Source organism: Camelus bactrianus, chromosome 33 (assembly GCF_048773025.1).
Source record: "Camelus bactrianus isolate YW-2024 breed Bactrian camel chromosome 33, ASM4877302v1, whole genome shotgun sequence".
NCBI classification, from domain to species: domain Eukaryota; kingdom Metazoa; phylum Chordata; class Mammalia; order Artiodactyla; family Camelidae; genus Camelus; species Camelus bactrianus.
In genome coordinates, this window is record NC_133571.1 from 5,496,587 (window position 1) to 5,513,325 (window position 16,739).

General features: G+C 41.9%; 1 long non-coding RNA gene across 2 annotated transcripts in view; it reads left to right on the plus strand.

Moving 5' to 3' along the window:
- Window positions 1-16,739, plus strand: part of LOC123616823 (uncharacterized) — a 29,639-nt gene that overhangs the window by 8,277 nt on the left and 4,623 nt on the right. For both annotated transcript variants that reach the window (XR_006724837.2, XR_012503762.1), the window contains exons 3-4: window positions 13,743-13,956; window positions 14,912-15,060. This is a non-coding gene — a long non-coding RNA (uncharacterized LOC123616823). The remainder of the gene's footprint in view (window positions 1-13,742; window positions 13,957-14,911; window positions 15,061-16,739) is intronic.

Sequence of the window (16,739 nt, forward strand, 5' to 3'; positions counted from 1 at the left end):
ATATGTCAACAAAATAGTTAATCAGTAGTCAATCTAAAAAAGAAATGGAAAAATTTATTTGAGCCAACCTGAAGGTATAAACTGGGAGACAGACTTTCAGAAAGCTCCAGGGACAGCTTTTCCCATTAGAGGTCAAAGCACAGTTATATATGTTTTTGAGACAAAGGACTATACATCAAATTGTTGCCAGTGGATGCGACTGGTGTTCCAGGTTCTTGTCCCGTCCCAGAAGGAATTCAAAGACTTAGTGGTTAAAAAAGTAAAGTGAGGATGTATTAAAGGATGGATAGTACACTCTTAAGGTGAGAGCGGGCAGGCTCAGGTGAGTGGCTGCCCTGTGTTTCTTTGGCAAGTGAGTCACATAGGGTGTAAAAATGAATGGGCGGAATATTCATCAAGGAGGGAAGGGTTTGGGGTCATTTTCCCTGATTATCATCCCAACTCCACCTTCCCAAAGGGAGGAGGGATTTTTGTCCTTATTTAGTTTGGATCAGAAGTGTCATGTCATCGGTGCATGATGGGTACTTCTGATCTGCAAGGCTAATTTTATTGAAATGAGGACATAATGAGCAAAAGCTAACATTCAGACATTGAAGATTCCTTCCTTGTCCCACCTTTTTTTGTTGGTCTCCAGACCACTCATCACCCCAAAAAGTGTGACCCCTTATCAGCCCAAACGTTCCTGCTTTTCCTTCTCTGCCCAGGGACCCCTGGTGCTTACATGATGTGTGTTTCCTGCATTTGGCCTGTGCCCCTCCTTTCTGCCCAATTCCTGCCATTTGGTCTACGTCCCCCTTTCTCTGCTCATATCTACCTATCTGCCTGCTCTGACAAAATGATGTATTGACCATTTACACAGTGCAGATCTGAAAGTACAAAGTGAGTGGTGGGTCATCATGACCCCTTACAAGATTAAGAACGTCATCTTCCAAGGCCGTCTGGTTAAGCAGATGAACAATACACACTATAGGTGAGGAAGGAGGATTCAAAACGCCAAGAAAATTTGTATGTTTACACTTTTATTGTCCTGCCATAAAATATGAATTTTACTTTATCGAGTAGATTGGTTTTATCTTTTTCTTTTTCCAATCCTTATGTCTCTTGTGTCTTTTTCTTGTTTTAGCACTTTTACTGATGAAAAGTGGTAGTGAACAAGGCTATTCATTGTAGTAAAAGACTGGAAAGAATCCAAATATCCATCAGTAAGGAACTATTTGGATAAACTAAAGCAAGCCCACGTGATTTTTTTTTTACAGTACAACTATAAAAGAAAATGAGGAAGACCTCTTATTTTGTGATGGAATCATCTCTGGGAGATATTGTTGAATGAAAAAACAAGGTTCAGAACAGAGTGTATAGAAATACTTTGTTTCTGTTATCTAAGGAATAGAGAGGTGATACAAATGAGAGAGAGAAAGAGAATTTGCTCCCTTAAACTGTTAAAAATGATTAAAGAAGGCAATTTAGGTGATGCAAACTTTGACACTTCATGAAGCGGGCAGTCTCCATTCCCAAAGGTCCAGAGAAGTACAGAATGGAGCAGAAAGCAGGAAGCTTTCACAGTATAAAGAATAAGGAACAAGAAAGAAAAAAATAGAAGATGAAGGGGGAGGGGTATATTTCAGTGGCAGAGCATGTACTTCACATGCACAAGGTCCTGGGTTCAATCCCCAGTCTCTCCATGAAAAATAACTAAATTTTAAAAACCTAATTATCCCTTCCCCCCCAAAAAAAACAAAAATAAAATAAATTCTTTTTTAAAAAAGAAAGAAAAAAACAGAAAATGAATAAGGAGCAAGGGAATAGCATACAGCCCAGAGTTGGCTCGGCATTTGGGAACTGGCCGATTGGATGGGCTGGGCTGCTGGTCATGTGGGACATTTATAGGGCTGTGAAAGTTATCTTTCAGTTTGCTGATATGTACCACCAGCACCATCCCCCTCTCCCCCTGGGCAGAAGGGGCTCTGTTTTAGACCTAGAAATTTATTTCAACCAAACACTCCAGGATTTGGTACAATCTAGAGTAGAATCAAAGCCTTAACTCCATGCTTTTAGGAGAATTTCTTGACCTGACATTCCAGCTCAGTAATTATTGTCTGTATTCATTCTGCCTAGTGTCATGTCTATTGAATCCAGTTTTCAATTACTGTATTTTCATATGTATTAAAAAGCAAAATTCAACTGAATACATTTGAAGATCTAATTGACTTTATTAAGTGATTCATGAGTTCAGGCAGCATCCCATCTAGCAACTAAAAGTAGTTGCACAAAGGGAAGGTTTTTGCGGGAAGAAGGCGGGGGTGGGGGGGTGGGGGGGTGTCGAGGGAGCTGTTAGCAAAAGAAAAGAATAGGTTATTTTTAGGCCAGGACATCTTTTTTTGTGGGGAAGGAATTTGGCGAGGGTTTTATCATGCAGATGCCTCTTCTTTCTCTGGGGATGCAGAGGGCCCCTGAAGCAGATGACCTCACTGGTGCTGACCAGAAAATTCCAGACTGGTTGATTAAGATTACATTTCTGGTGACTGTTGAAGCTGCAATTAGGTCGGTATTAAATCTGGGTTTAGTATCATGTATCAAATAATAAAAGTTTTTATATCTAGGGGAAAAAAACATTCAGGAAAATCACTGACACTTAATAATCTTATTTTACATCATAAAACTATTGACTGTTGCCACAGCAAAACAAACAAACAAACAAAGTGTTTGATAACAGCAGGGAGGGAATTCTTCAGGTATGCAACTCCAGTCCTCACAAAAAAGACAGACTCACAGACACAGAAAACACACTTATGGTTACCAAGGGGGAAGGCAGGGGCGGGGATGAATTGGGAGTTCAAGTTTTGCAGGTATTAACTACTATGTATAAAAGAGATAAACAACAAAGTCTACTGTACAGCACAGGGAACTATATCTAATATCTTGCAGTAACCTCTAATGAAAGGAATGTGAAAACAAATAAATGTATGCATGTGTATGACAGGGACATAACGCTGTACACCAGAAATAGACACATTGTAACTGACTATACTTCAATTATAAAAAGAAAAGAAAAAAAAATCTAGGTTTGGTATCATGGGCTTAACACAGTGACGCCATTTGGGGCCTGTGGGTTTTCTCCTTAACACCAGGATAGCTACTTGGTTCTTCTTAATTGCTTTTCGTCCCTCCTTCAGATTACCAATATCATCTCCAATTTCTCTGAAGATATTTTTTAAGCTTATTTTAAAGTCTCAGTCCATATTTTACATTAATTCTGTTTTCTCTAGCAAAGGTCATTTGGGTGGCCTTTCTCTCAGACTGGATTCCCATTATCTCAATATTTTTGCCTCTGAGTTCATTTTCCCCGGGTGTTGGGCCCAAAATGAGGAGCTGTGCCCTAGACTGTGGCTTGTATTATTCCTGGGGAGTTGGGGGGAGGGGCCATTCTACTTTCTGTACCTTCACCAGGTGACCCTGACCTAATCTCCAAGTTATTGGAGAAGCTACATGAGCCCCTCAGAAATCTCCCCTGAAAGGTCTTTTTTTTTTTTTTCTCTCTGCATTGTAACTGTCCAACCTTGGAGGGTGATATTATGATGTATAATTAAAAAAATACGTATTTGATCTTCATTCTTCTTGGCACAAAGCTCTTAAAATCCTTGGACTTTCCTGAAAGTGAGAAGAATGACAAAAATGTAAGAAACACTTTTTGTTATTCACAGCAAGCCTCGTTCAATCACACTTCAGTTTATCTTAATGAGATGACTTGGAGGAAAAAGGCTGGTAGTCAGAAGAACCAACCATGTGATTAGAGGGTCAGAACCTTCAGCCCCATCCCTTGACCTCGAGGGAAGGGAGAGGGTCTAGAGAATGAGTTCATTCACCAGCGGCGCGTGATTGGATCATTCATGGCTACAAGATGAAGCCTCCCTAAAAACTGTCACCCAAGTTCAGAGAGCTTTGGGCTGGAGAACATGTGGAAGTGCTGGGAAGGTGGTCCCCTAGCCGGCCCCCCCAGAAGACAAGGAAAGCTTCGTGCCCTTCCCGCAGAAAGCCCGCCTTATGCACCGCTTCCTCTGACCACTCCTGAGTGCATCCTTGTCTAACAAGCCCCTGATCTAGTGGGCGAGCTGTCTCCCTGAGCCCCACAAGCCATTCTGAGAACTCACTGAACCTGAGTAGGCTGTTGTGGAAACCCCTAATTTCCAGCTGGTCAGTCAAAAGTACAGGTGGCCACCTAGGACCTGTGACTGGCATCTGAAGGGGACGAGGGAAGTCCTGTGGGACTGAGCCCTTTAACTTGTAGGCTCTGAGGCTAACTCTAGGTAGACTGGGTCAGAAGTAAAGTGTGAGTGTAGTAATAAAGAAAAACAGTGCTTTTTGTTGGTTTTGTTTTTCTTTTTAGGAGGAGATGGGAGAGAGCAGGGAACACACAGGCTTAGTCATCTGACTGCATCATTATTATCTGCTTCTCACACGGCCACATCACCCTGCTGTTAAACCACTGACTTATTATTATTTTTATTTTTTGGTGGGGGAGAGGTAAATTAGGTTTGTTTATCTATTTATCTTAATGGCGGTACTGGGGATTGAACCCAGGACCTGGTGCATGCTAAGCACGCACTCTACCACCGAGCTATACCCTCCCCCCAAATCACTGACTCTTGAAGTCCTGGACTGGAGCTGCTACGTTTCCATTTTACATTACAGCAGAGCCTTCAGTGACCCACTGTGGGCAGTGGACAAAAGAGCGTAACTCAGAGTTCCCCTCCCCCATTCTACTGTAGCCCGGTCTTCCTTCTTCTACCCCAGGCTAAGCTTTCCTTCCCACACTAGGTCATCATCATGTTACCTTCCCCCTAGGACTTCTTGTGGATTTTGCCCCCATACTTCAAATCCCAGCGCTTTTCTCTCATTTCTGTGGTATGACTACGGTTTATTTAGAAGAAAGCCGAGAGCCCTGCTAATTCACTATCTCACCTAGAACCAGAAGTTGCTTCTGTTCCTTATCGGCACTGGTAGAAATCTCCTTTGACCTTGGATTTTTGACACTTGATACATTAGAATCCTGTTTTCTTCCATCAATTAGCAATTTGATCATGAGCAAACTAATTAAGTTCCTACAATCTCTGCTTTTTTGTTCCATCTCCTGTAGTGACTGCAAGATCACGTGCAGAATCGTCTGTAAAATGTGTTGTCTGAAGTCAGTAGAGAGTAATTTAGAAGAGCAAAGTGTAGTCAAGTATCAATTAGCTCTTGCTGCTTAAACTATCCTAAATCTTAGGGATTTAAAACAGCCTGTTAAAAAAAAAAAATTCAACCGAGTAAAATGTAAAGATCTTATTGACTTGATTCAGTGATTCATGAATCAGGCAGCAGCCACTCTAGTAGACAGAAAGGAGCTCTGAGGAGCTGTACAAAATGAAAGACTTCTATAAAAAATAAAAAATAAATGGAAAGACTTCTATATTCAGAAGGAAGTGGGAACAAAGTAGACATACTAGGCAAAAAAAAAAAAACAACAGATTTGCTATGGTGATGTCAGTTTCCTTTAGAGGGTGGCAGGGCTTGACAGGCAGATTATACCCAGTTAGTGCTGATCAGGGGATTCCTGGTTAACTGGTTTAAGGTTCCATTTCCGGGGGAGCTGAAAGTGTAATTAAGTCTCAGTTTGGTGACTTAGGGCTTGACGTAAGTGACTCCATTTGTGGCCTGTTGTCTTGTTTTTAACAAACCACAATTTATTTAGCTCATGATTTTGTGGGTTGGCAATTTGGGTTGGGCTCAGCTGGGTGGCTCTGGGAATTGGCTGGAATGCCCAGCTAGAATCAGCTGGAATAAAGCTGGTAACTGGACCACGTGTTTCTCAGCAACCAGCAGGCTAGCTCCGGCTCGTTCACCTGTTCGCTTGGCGGCGAGCAAATTCCGACAGTGAGCGCAGAAGCAGGTGCGTTAAGCTTGGAACTGACACACTGTTTCTTCTGCTGCATCTGACTGACCAAAGCAAGTCATAAAATCCGTCCAAACTCAAAGGGTAAAGAAATAGACTTCACCTCTTGATGGGAAGAACCACAAAAGTCACAGTCCAAGGCCTTGGACACAGAGAGGGAAAAACCATCTGTACCCACTTTTGCAATCCACCACAATCAGTAAACACAATCTCTGGAGACTAATTGCCTGGATTTGAGTGCTGGCTCCGTCATTTAGTGGTTGTGTGACCTCGGACATTACTCGACCTTTCTGTGCCTCAGTTTCCTCATCTGTTAGGTGAGGATAATTACAGCACATATCTCACAGGGTTACCGTGAATTAAATGAGCTGATGCTTTTAAAGCGCTTAAAGCAGTGCCTGCCACAGAAAGGCTGTATGTGCTGTCTTTGATCTTGCGGTTTGGCTTCCCCTTGTCCCTAATTTCTTGCCTGTGCTCATCATGTTCCCTGTTGGACAAGAGGTCAATCTCTGTCACACTTCTTCCCCCATCAAAATTCCACCCATCCCTCAAAGCTCTGCTCAAAGACTTCTTTCCCTCAGCTCTCACCCTTTCTCCTTTTAATTGGCATTACTTCTTGCCCCTCTGCTTTCCAGCATCACTCTTTGATAGCAGTTGTCACATTCTGCCTTGCATGGATTGTACATTTATCCATCCCAAAACAATAATGAGCTCTTCTGTGTTCCAGGCACAGGATAAAGGGTGATGAACAAAATGTACAAAGTCCCTGGGCCTACTGGACCTCAGTAGAGGAGAGAGTCATGTTTCTGTTTGTCTATTCTAGATTATACCTCCTGAAGGTGGAGATGAAGTTACATTCAGTTCTTTTTTTTAAACCATTTTTTAAAAATTGAAGTACAGTCAGTTTACAATGTTGTGTCAGTTTCCGTTGTACAGCATAATAGTTCAGTCCTGCATATACATACATATATTCATTTTCATATTCTTTTTCATTGGCAGTTACTGTAATATATTGAATATAGTTCCCTGTGCTATACAGAAAAAACTTGTTTATTTATTTTATATATAGTAGTTAATATCTACAAATTTCAAACTCCCAATTTATTTCTTCCTACCTTCTTTCCCCTCTGGTAACCATAAGTTTGTTCTCTGTGTCTGTGAGTCTATTTCTGTTTTGTAAATAAGTTCATTTGTGTCTTTTTTTTTTCAGATTCCACATATGAGTGATATCATATGGTATTTTTCTTTCTCTTTCTGGCTTACTTCACTTAGAATGACGATCTCCAGGTCCATCCATGTGGCTGCAAATGGCATTATTTTATTATTTTTTGTGGCTGAGTAGTATTCCATTGTATTTATTTATTTGTTTGTTTGTTTGTTTATATACCCACAGCTTCTTTATTGAGTCATCTGTTGATAGACATTGAGGTTGTTTCCATGTCTTGGCTATTGTAAATAGTGCTGCTGTGAACATTGGGGTGCAGGTGTCTTTTTGTATTATAGCTTTATCTGGATATATGCCCAGGACTGGGATTGCTAGATCATATAGTAAGTTTTTTTAAGGACCCTCCATACTGTTTTCCACAATGGCTGCACCAGCCTACATTCCCACCAACAGTGTAGGACGGTTCCCTTTTCTCCACACCCTCAACAGCATTTATTACTTGTAGACTTTTTAATGACGGCCACTCTGACTGGTGTGAGGTAATACCTCATTGTAGCTTTGATTTGCATTTCTCTAATAATGAGCAATGTTGAGCATCTTTTCATGTGCTTGTTGGCCATCTGTATGTCTTTTTTGGAGAAATGTATATTTAGGTCTTCTGCGCATTTTTTGATTTGGGTTACTTGGCTTTTTTTTTTTAATATTAAGCTGTATGAGCTGTTCATATATTTTGGAAATCAATCCCTTGTCAGTTGCATCATTCACATTCATTTCTTTATCTTTCACATACCCTAGCCACAGTAGGTATGCAAAAGCTGTTAATTGAATCAAAATACACTGAATTGAATTCAACAGAATCAAATGTTATCAAAGTGACAACGTTTGATTCAGGTCACTAGGTAACTCTCCTTTTGGGTGCTTGTTCCCTGGGAAGAGAGCCAGATTGCCTTTAATGCTTCAATAACGTCCTTTCCCAAAACATCTCCATAAGCTTCCCGTATTCAGGCACTGAAATTAAGACAGTTTCTCCAGCTAAAATCAGAAGGGTCAGCTTCTAGAGCAAGTGCCACTTGAGGCTTTTCATAGCGTCTGTGTGAACAAAGCCACTTATCTTTCCCTTGTGTTACTTCCCGTAAGATGAAATTTGTGTCCATGACTCAGGGCTATAACAGACCGTGGAGTTAGTCAGCTCAGAATGTGACGTGGCTGAGCTCTGACTCTGAAAAAAACCCCGTGCCCTGAATCACAGAGTGTTTTGATGGTGCTCAGCTGGTAGGAGCCTCTCCCATGGGGTGGTTTGAGAAGTCAGTGCAGCGCAAGATATAAACAAACTAAGTCACAAAATAAAAGTGAAGAAATTCATAATGTTCTGCTTTCTCCTATGATGGCTAATTTTAAAACAGAAATTACCAAATTCTTTCATGAACAATTTTTCATTTTGCGGGGGTAGGGCCGGGAGGGCCCTATGCACACATATGGTCTAAATATTTAAAACCCCAGAAGGGAGTCTAGTGTTGTTATTACTCATATTTAACAAAACCAAGATGGAGAAATAGACAGAGTAAGGGATTTAACAAAGACCACGAGGCCGGTTACTAGCTGAGTTGCAACTCCAGACCTGTACCTTGCACTCTTCCCAGTACTGCGCAAGTACCAAGGGTGGTGTGTGTGTGTGTGTGTGTGTGTGGGTGTGTGTGGGTGTGTGTGGGTGTGTGGCATGTGTTGGGATGGGAGGTAGAAAGTATCTACAAAAAAACAAAGGGAAAAAAAAGAAAGGAAGGCCGTGATTCTGAAGGTCTGGGCTGTTCTTTCCCAGTGGACCCAGTTGCTGTGGGGAATAAAAGTTTCCAGGGGAGCTGGAGCAAGGTCTCTGGGAGCTGGAATCTCAAAGTGAAGCGCCACCTGGGCTAACTGCCATGGAGCAGGGCTCCCTCTTCGTGATGGATACCGTGCAAGAATCAGGCTTGCTTTTTGGGGTGGGGAGGAGGGGAGAGTGTCAACCCATCTGTTGTATCTGGTATGGGGGTTGGGGAGAGACTGTGAAAGAAATGGCAAGTAAATTACTCCTTCCCCAGAAGGCAGATTTTCAGTTGCACAGATGGGCGGTGAAACAAATCTGAATGCAGCCTCATGAATCTTTAGGGGCTTGATGTCGGCAGCCCAAGCCGGGGCAATGGGGAGCCTCCAAAGTAATGCGACCTGAATCAGATCAGTGTCTTCTCACCAGCTGTTCACTGTCAGGATGTCTGTAACAGGATTCAGCCCAAGCCCCATAGGCCTCCCCTTCCTGTGTTAAGGCCAGGATTCATCTTCCTAACTTTTCATTTCAACACCGCCACCTAGTGTCCAATGCTCGGATTTATCAGGTCTCAGTTATCTCTTCAAGGAAATGCTATTTAACTCTGTGAATTTGTCAATATTTGCTGCCTTCGAAAGCTATCTCTGACACCTCATTAAATGAAAAAAATAAAATTAAAAAATGCTATGTACTATATAGTTCCATACATGCAGATTTGTGTTTATGTGTGCGTGCAAACTTTAATCATGTCTAGATGCATAAAGATCTGTGAAATATTCTCTAAATTGATGGTGTCGCTAGTTAGTAGGATTTGGGGGAATTTGTTGTGACTTCCTTATTTTTTTTTTCCCGATGGTTGTTTAGCAGTTGGTTATGGTTTGTTGTAGTTGTGAGAGGTGAGCCTGTGGTCCTGCCATTCCCAAGTTAAAGAGTCAAAGGTCCTACATCCCTGAAATCTGCCTGGGGACTCAGCATTCAGACACTGTTTTGAATGCAGGGAGTTGATTAATTCAGTTCTGGCCTCCAGTCAGCAGTCTCGTCTTGCCAGACAATCCTGGAATCTCTGGGACCAATTTTCATCAGGAGAGAAGGGCCCTCATTCTTCCCAAAGACTACAGAGCTCAAAGACGTGGCCTCATTTCCGTGGAACCACGTGCTCCTTCTGACTTCCTTATTTTTATACTGACCTCTTCAGTTTTTCATAATGATAATCAATCATTCTTGTAAATAAGAGGAAAGCTTATTTTAAAACACCAAATAAGCCCCCAGGGTGAAAATCCACCCCCAAAAGATTATTTTCTGAAGTTAAATAAATTCAAGAGAAACTTACTGAGCATCAGCTATGTACAATGTATCCTTTTGACCATAAAGTACACCACCAAAGTCAGATAATGGCCTTAGCTTTTATGAGTGTTTACTAAATGTTAGGCACCATGCTGAGCTCTTTACATTCTAAATCTTAAAGTAATCCTGGAGGTGGAACTACTGAGGTGAGCATACTGTGGCTCAGAGAGGGTAAGTAACTTACACAAAGTCACAAAGAATATATGAGATTCAAATCCAGGTGTTTCTCCAAAACCTGAATACTCACTGCCCAATTCCCTTCCAAGTTTCTAAGGAATTTCCTCACATTATCCACGAGCATGAATAGAAAAGGGGGCTTTTTTTTTAATGCTTACTAAGTGTCAGACACCATTCTTTAGTCCTCAGAGAAATCTGCAAAGGACATACTTATTAGAGAGCAGCCACCAGGGAGCAAAAGGCCATCTCTACATGATAACTTAAAGGCACAGAGATAATAAACACAACAAACAGTGCGCTGAGCACTTGCTGTCTGCCAGGACGTGTTCTGAGAGCTCAGCGTGTGTTGACCAGTTTAATGCTCCAAACAAAGCCAGGAGGTAATAAGCGTGATTACCCTTCTCATTTTGCAGGTGCAGAAAAGGCTCAAAGGGGTTGAGTGCCTTGCCTAAGACTTAAACCAGTAAATGAAAGAGCTGGCATTGGAACACAGGTCTGACTAACCCCAAAGCCCAGACCCTTCCCTCAGTCTGATGCTTCCCTGAGCTCAGGGTACCTACCAATCAGCTCATATTTCAGATGAATAGTTTAAAGATGAAGCTGCCATCATCCCCACTTTACAGAAGAGGATCAGGGCCCAGAGACCTGAACACGATAATCTTCCATGGGCACTTAGCTATTTGATGAGAACAGAACCCAGAATGCCAGACTCTCAGCCCCCTTTACTCCTATTCCATGTCGTGACCACTGGATGCAAGTGTATGTTCGCCACAAATGGTTAGTGTATTCGTTTTCTATTGCTGTGCAACAAACTGCCACAAACTTAGTGACTTAAAACAACACAAATTTACCATCATACGGCTCTGGAGACGAGAAATCTGAAATGGTTCTCACTGAACTAAAATTAAGGTGTGGGCAGGGCTGTGTCCCCTTGCGGAATCACCAGCAGAGAATCCATTTACTTGCCTTTTCCGGTTTCTAGGGGCTACCCACCTTCTACTTTTCATGGCCCCCCTTCCATCTTCAAAGTCAGCGATGGCTAGTCAGGTGTTTTTCATGTTGCATCACTCTGATTCTGTTTCCATTGTCACATCTTCCCTGACTCTCCTGCATCAGTCTTTTACTTATAAGGAAGGACCCCTGTGATCACACTTGACCCACTTAATAACCCAGGGTAATCTCTCCATCTCTAGATCTTTGACTTGATCATCTCTATAAAGTACCTTTTACTTTGTAAGGTCACATATTCACAGGTTCCAAGGATGAAGATTTGGACATCTTTGGGAGGCCATTAGTCTGCCTAACATGGCATACTGATCTTTAGGATTTTTAGTTATTTAAAATTGTAATTTAAAAACTGTGTACCTATGTCGTTTGCTTTCATTAAATCAGGAATGAGTCCTTGGAGGAAGCTGCTCTCTGGAGTGCCAAGTTCTCCCCTTACAGAGAGCAGGCCCAGATTTCCTTCTCTGTTTGGCAGCAGGCTCCTAACCCTTAGAGTTCTGACCTTGGAAGGTGCAATCCCACAGCCACGCTTCTGGACAGTGTGCTGTTTACCGCCATACCGGGGTCCACAGGGAGCTGTCCATGCCATCTTGCTGTGCAGCTCTTCCTTCATAACCACCATGGTTTCCCATCCTGAAAAGTACCAAGACAGGTCACGGCTGGGAAGTAGAAGGTAGAACCCAGGTGGGTCATATAGGACAAGGAGCAATGCAAGATGAGATAGATTTGACTAAAAAGGGTCAATGGGAATAAAAAGACTATCGGATACCCATGTAAGCAGTACTCCCTGGCAAGATAAAGGATATTTCCATTATCCTGGAAACTTCCTTCATGTCCCTTCCAATCGCCCTTGTGCTGCCTTGAGGCAAACACCATTCTGATTTCTCTTCCCATCAATTATTTCTTGAATTCTGTATAAATGGAATCATGAAATAGGTACTCTTTTGTTCCTGGCTTCTTTCACTCATATAATGTTTTTGTATTCATGTTATTACATTTATCAATAGTGCACTCCTTTTAATTGCTCAGTAGTGTTACATTTGCAAAGATACCAAAATTTTATAAATCCATTCTCCTGGTTATGGACCAATTGTTTCCAACACTTTGCTATCATGATTAAAGCTGCAATAAACATTCTTGTAAATGGAAAGCCACTGGGCTGACATATCTCAAAGGACCCCAGGTAGCAGTACCCCACCTTTTAGCACAGAAATGGGGAGACCTGGTACCTATGCCACTTGAATAGTTGTACATAAGATCTAACACAAGAACACTTCTTGAACTGGTCCTTAGCTTGCTAGAAGGTAGGAAAGTAACAGAAGCGCAGTAGGACTTTCTGGATGGAGGAACGCAGTTGCTTGTTACACATTCACTATGTGCCACCCATTTGATAGGTGAATCGTTTATCTTCTCGGTAGGAGGTAAAATAATATAAGAATACTTCCTGTCTCCATGGTATTTTCCATGTGCCTGTCAGTCTTGAGATCATTGAACATGGACTCGGAGGGCTTCGGACTCCTCCAAAGCCAAAGAACAAACTGAAACTCACTGGCTAAATAATTTCATTTGGACTAATTATCTATGACAAACAATTTGACAAAAGAAAAGGTTTGCAGCAACAGTGGATGGACCTAGAGGTCGTCATTCTAGGTGAAGTAAGCCGGAAAGAGAAAGAAAAATACCATATGAGATCACTCACATGTGGAATCTAAAAAAAAGGACACTGTGAACTCATCTACAAAACAAAAACAGACTCGCAGACATAGTAAACAATCTTATGGTTCCTGGGGAAAGAGGGTGGGAAGGGATAAATCTGGGAGTTTGAGATTTACAAATGTTAGCCATTATATATAAAAATAGATTTTAAAAAAGTTTCTTCTGTATAGCACAGGGAACTATGTTCGATATCTTGTAATAACCCTTAATGAAAAAAATAGGAAAACAAATATGTGTATGTATATGCATGACTGGGACACTGTGCTGTACCCAGAAATCGACACATTGTAACTGACTAGACTTCAATTTAAAAAAAAAACAAAACAGAAGTTGGAAAGCATGAAGCGCCACATTGCAAAGGGTCTACCATTCCATCAGGACAGTTTGGAATAGAGATGCAGGATCAACAGTGTGTGATGTCCCTTAACCAAACAGTAGGTGTAATATATGATGTCCCCAGCATGGACTCCAGAGGCCCCTGGGGACACTGCTCAGTGTGTTGACCAAGATCCAGGACCTACAGAGGGAAATTCTGAATGGAATGCTGCTGATGCAAGGAACTTCAAAATCAATATTTTTTTCTCCCTAAAACATGTTGGTATTGGAAGTGCTGGGGGAAAAAATGAGGAAGGAACCAGAAGAAAGGTCTAGGGAAACCAAAGAACCACAGGATATGATGGATGTGCTGGGCGGCTTCTGCTATGGAACTGCGGCTACCTTTATCTGGTATCACGTATCTCCTTGACTTGGACAGAAGATAACCCAGACTCACAACGTGGACATTCTCCAACACACTTTTCCTAAATTAGACCGGAGATAATGGTAAGCAGGTACTTGAGGATTGCCCAGATTATGGCTCAGGAATGTCAAGTTGGGATGAATGCATATCTCTCAGTCTGGGAAGTCATGAAAGATGTTACGTCATACCACTGATCTAGCATTGGGGTTTTGCTGGGCAGGATGTGGGTGCAAGGAAATGAGAAATCTAAGCAGTCAAACACAGACTCTAAGTGGGATAGGGAAGAGAAAGAATTCAGAGGGGAAATTTTAAGTAATTAAAGAATAAGAGTTCAGGAGAGCTTGAAAAACAAGTGTGCAGAATTTGAAGATGTAAATTGTGCTCCAAATATAGAATGTGGGAATTTGAGACACAAAGGTAGAGAACTTCCAAGTGATTACAAAACACAGAGGTAATATGGGAGTAACTGTTAGAGAGACATTCCTTAATTTACCTTTAACAGGCATTGGCATGAGGAGATGAAGAAACTGTGAAGTTCAAATGTAGGTCATTGATCTTCATGGTCACGGCTCACCCAAGTGATGGAGGAAATTGGGTGGGAAGAGGGCGGCCAGGTGTCAAAGTCTTTAATGAGGGCTGGGGAGTGACTGGGGGGGCAGGAACTGCCTACACCAAGGGATTGAGGGCATAAAACTAAGATGAAATAGGAAGATAATAAAATAAAATATACAGTTGCACTGTTGGAAATAAATTTTATTGCTGTGAGAAAAATCACAAAGGAATTATTCCATTGGGCCAAAACTGAAATAATACTGTTGGCAACAAATTTTATTGCTATGACAAAAAAAAAAAAAAAACTCACAAATAGTTATTAATCACATCAGGGAAAAGATTCCTGGAAGGTGTTATACTTCTGAAGGAAATAGTCAGATTTTTCAAACTTAATAGTTTATTCTTAAATGTAAATCATCCTCAATTTAATGTAGTAGAGTGACCTTTTAGATAACAAATTTGTGCAGTGTTTTTTCTCTTTTTCAGCCCATAAAGTACCAGAAAACTGCCCTCGCTTCACTGAGAAAGCTTCCCTTCAGAAGGGAATAGGCGAGCCTAGATTCACCGAATATAGTCACTGCTTCAGAATTTGGTGTGGACACGTTGGAATCTCCTGGCAAATCATCCCTAAAAAGGTGAGTTACCTTCATGGCACTCCACGTACCAAGTGTCCCATCCCTTAGAAAGACTTGGTTGGAAGGGGAAATGTTCCATTTTGAGGATTGAAAATTTTAAAACTGCTTGACCCCTAAAAGTTGGGACCTCTGGGCAGGCGAGGAAGTCAGTAGCTCTGGACTGGACTTTTAAGTGCTGACATCTTAAGAGATGACCGTGTGTAAACCCAGATGCTGAGTATTTGGACTGCAACATGCCTGGTCAGCTCCAGCAGGCTGGCCTCGTTCATTCTCCATCAAAGCACCACATCGTCTGTGGACACGTGGGTCAGCTAAGGCCTCACTCGGAAAGGAGGGGCATCCTCCGGCGGACTTTGGAGGGCCAGCTTCTCTGCAGTTATACCGTATGTTGGGGAGAAGAAACAACAGAGGCTAATGAATCAGAGACAACGCATCCTGCCTGGGTGCAGAAGCTGGATGAAGGCCCCCTGCCCAAACGTTAGCAATTGCTGAAGCCGCCTTGGGTCTTCAGGGAATTTGGGGGAACAGGGAGAGCCCCTCAAAAGAGAAATTCTTACTAATGGGACTGTGAGTGCTCGTGTAATTCATTAGTAAAATAAATATGACATAGCTGTGCCCCCATTTATGGAGCAGTTTGTATCTGTGACATTAACAATGACAAGTCACTTGAGGCTTCCTTTATTTTGGGATCGCCGTCTTTCACTGTCAACAGCAGAAGCCGCTGGGTGTCTCAGGATAACAAGGGAAGTAGTGAGATTATGACACTTGAAATAGCCAAAGTGTACCCCAGGAGCAGAGCCTGCACCCCAGAGGACAGTGGGCCCCAAACATTACCAGGGGGGCGGTCAGGGCCTTATGTGCACCCAGCCCTGCCCACAGACACTCTGCCAGTGGCTCTGTGACCCCAAGGCTGGTGGCTTCCTCCAGAAGAGATCTCCGGTCAGGTCTGCTAATCTATTTGTGGACTTCAGTTCACTCAGGGCTTTTTGGATTGTTTGTTTCAGGTTTATGGGGTTTTTTTTGTTTGTTTGTTTTTTAAGCTGTAGATAAAGAACTCCATCTCTCTCAGGGTTTAATGTAGCAGCACATTAACTCTTCTGGCTGGCATTTCTAATAGTCCCCTGGGTAGCAGGCCTGTGCCTGGGAAGCGGCCAAAAACTGAAGCTCAGAACTAATTTTCAAATTCCCAGAGACTGAAGACACTATCTGGCAGGCCTGAGAGCTACCAAATCAAGCACTGTCAACTGGTTGCTCTCGAGCGTCAGCCCTTTTTCTCTCTTTTTAATTGAAGTATGATCAGTTTACAATGCTGTGTCAGTTTCTGGTGTAGAGCATAATGCTTCCGTATACATACATGTATTTGTTTTTATATTCTTTTTCATTATAGGTTATTAAAAGATATTGAATATTGTTCCCTGTGCCATACAGTAGAAACTTGTTGTTTATCTCCTTTATATATAGTAGTTGTTAGTATCCGCAAATCTCTAACTCTCAATTTATCCCTTCCCACCCTCTTCCCCACCTGCTAACCATAAGTTTGTTTTCTATGTCTGTGAGTCTGTTTCTGTTTTGTAAATAAGTTCATTTGCCTTTTTTTTTTTTTTAGAGTCTACATATAAGTGATATCATATGGTATTTTTCTCTCTCTTTCTGGCTTACTTCACTTACAATCTCCAGGT